Consider the following 2,617-nt stretch of genomic DNA (forward strand, 5'->3'; position numbering starts at 1 on the left):
AAATGAGTCACCAAGTCTAGCCCAGAAAGAGGGTTAGAATCCACTTCTCACTTTGAGAAATAGCAAAATATGAGCACCATCTTTAAATTGCCCCATAAGTTTTTTATTTGTCTATAGCAAACAATATTAAAATGAAATAAACACAAAATGTATATGTTCACAAGTTATTTCCCTTGAAAATCTACGCACACATTAATAAAGTGTGAAGAACACTATTCTAATTAAGCAAAGCAGTTTTATAAGAGTGATTGTCAGGACTGAAGAGAAGGAAAAGATCCCCAAATGTGTGTCTTGAAAAGCTGGGAAGACAAAACCTGAAACCAAGGCTATAACCTGGTGCTCCCTCCTTCACACTTAAGTGGGGAGTTGCACTTTGCTTTCATTAAACTGTAAATAATGAAATGCATAGTTTCAAATCCAAAGTACTGTATATTGAGAAGATCTATTGAAGCTTAGACAATAACGTTTATAATTTTCGAATCTTAAGCATTTAAAAAGAAGCACTATATTATTAGCAACAAATTTTTCCAGCATAGTATTTAAACATAGCTTAAATATGAATAAAAACAAGTCCATAAACACTTAATAACTTGAACAGAAGAATGTTTAAGAATATAATACGATGTTGCTTTTGCAGATGAAAAATATATACACCTACAAACTACTGCCAAAACTGCTGCTTTTAAAGGTGTGGCTTTTTGTTGACAGATGATTTGGTTATGGAACTGAACAAAAAGTTTCTCCAGATTTATAAAATTAGATTTTAAATAAAGAACAAGGAGAGAAGAACGAAGTTGAAGAATTGAGTATATTGATCCACAGTAGTAATGAGATAGGTAATTTCACACTTTCCCACATTTAATTATCTGATGTCAAGCATTAGAAATTTCCAGAAGGTATTCTAGAATAACACAATGTTATGCATTTTATACTCTCAAATCATAGTGAGCTAAACATTTGCTGTCTCTCTCATCACTATTAGTTATCTTTTCACATACATCTGCACAAAAGCAGTACCAATCATGGGCAGTGGTAGTTGGAATCCTGTAACATAAATAAGACTCTAGGTGCCTTTTGCTTCAGTACATGACAGAGTAACTGCTATGAGCTCTAAGGAAGTAATGTAGAAAATATAGAAGAAAACAAAATCAATAAATCAGCTCTTTACAAGCAAAGAGTATGCAGAGAACAACGTACTGTTACACTTGAGAGAAAAGAAACAGGAAAGACCGATGCCCAAGACAATTGTTTGGTATCAGTAATTTCCTACATGAGATAAATGCTTGATTAATGTCTGTAAACAAGGGTCTATGAACTTGAAGACATAGTAAGCTTCATATCATCTGGAGAGAGTGAAATCAAAACATTACATCATTAATTACCTAGACAATAATGAGTCTCATAGTCACATGGGATTGTATTAGTTTGGGAAAAGAAAGGAGAATGGAATAAATACATACAGACTCCCTCCAACATCTTATCAAATTATGATGAATGAAAGATAGTGGGAAAATCCTTTGCAAAATCAAAGAAAATTGCATGTCATTCAAAAAGACAAAATAATATCACTTGTGGCTAATGTTAAAAAAAATTTCCGTTAGAAGCAAATGAGATACATCTTGAAAGTATGGAATGAAGAAAGCATTTTGTAAACTTTGCATCTGCTGAAAACATTCTTCCCAAGTAAGACCAACATGAATTCATATTCAGAAAAAAGTCATCAATAGACTCTACCCCTAAAATGGCTAAAGTACAGGTAATTGTAAGCGATTTTCTTAATACTTCCTTAAAGAAAATAAGAACACCTGAAAATTAGGATTGATGGCAAAAAAAAATCGCTGGAAATTCTAAATATTTGGAAAAATGTCAGGGACTATGACTAGGACATAAATCAACATAAATCAACAGCTCTTTTGTACACCAATAGTAAATTAGTTGAGAAAGAAATCAGAAAAAAATATACCACTTACAATAGCTTCAAAACTAAAAACTAGGAATGGATCTAACTAAGGATGTTAAAGACTCTGAAATAAAAATTACCCAATATTAAGAGAAAAATGAAGAAAACACTCCAGTAGAAAGACCTCCCACTTCATGTACTGGTAGAATTGATAATGTTGAAATTATCATATTATCAAAGGCAATCTATACATTCTATGCAAACCCCATGAAACTTCTAGTAGTATTCCACACAGAACTGGAAAAAGATCTTTACAGTTCATATGAGAAAACCAAAGATGAGGCAAAACCAAAGAAATCCCAAGCAAAAAGAGCAAGACTGGGAGTATCATAGTACCCAATTTCAAATCATCAGATAAAGTAATAGTAACAAGAACCACTATGGAGCTGCCACAAAGATCGACAAAAGTAATAGTGGACATGGATTCTTGCTTGCTTGCTTTTTCCTTTGTTCTTTCTTTAATTTTTCTCTCATTCTTTTGCCTCTCTTATCCTCTCCTCTGCTCTCCTTCTCATCCTCCTCCTCCTCTTCCTGTTCCTCCACCTCCTCCTCCTCTTCTTCTCCTTCTTTTTCTTCTTTTCCTTCTTCTTCTTCTTCTTCTTCTTCTTCTTCTTCTTCTTCTTCTTCTTCTTCTTCTTCTTCTTCTTCTTCTTCTTC

This window comes from Octodon degus, unplaced genomic scaffold (assembly GCF_000260255.1).
Source record: "Octodon degus isolate 3935 unplaced genomic scaffold, OctDeg1.0 scaffold00190, whole genome shotgun sequence".
Classification (NCBI taxonomy): domain Eukaryota; kingdom Metazoa; phylum Chordata; class Mammalia; order Rodentia; family Octodontidae; genus Octodon; species Octodon degus.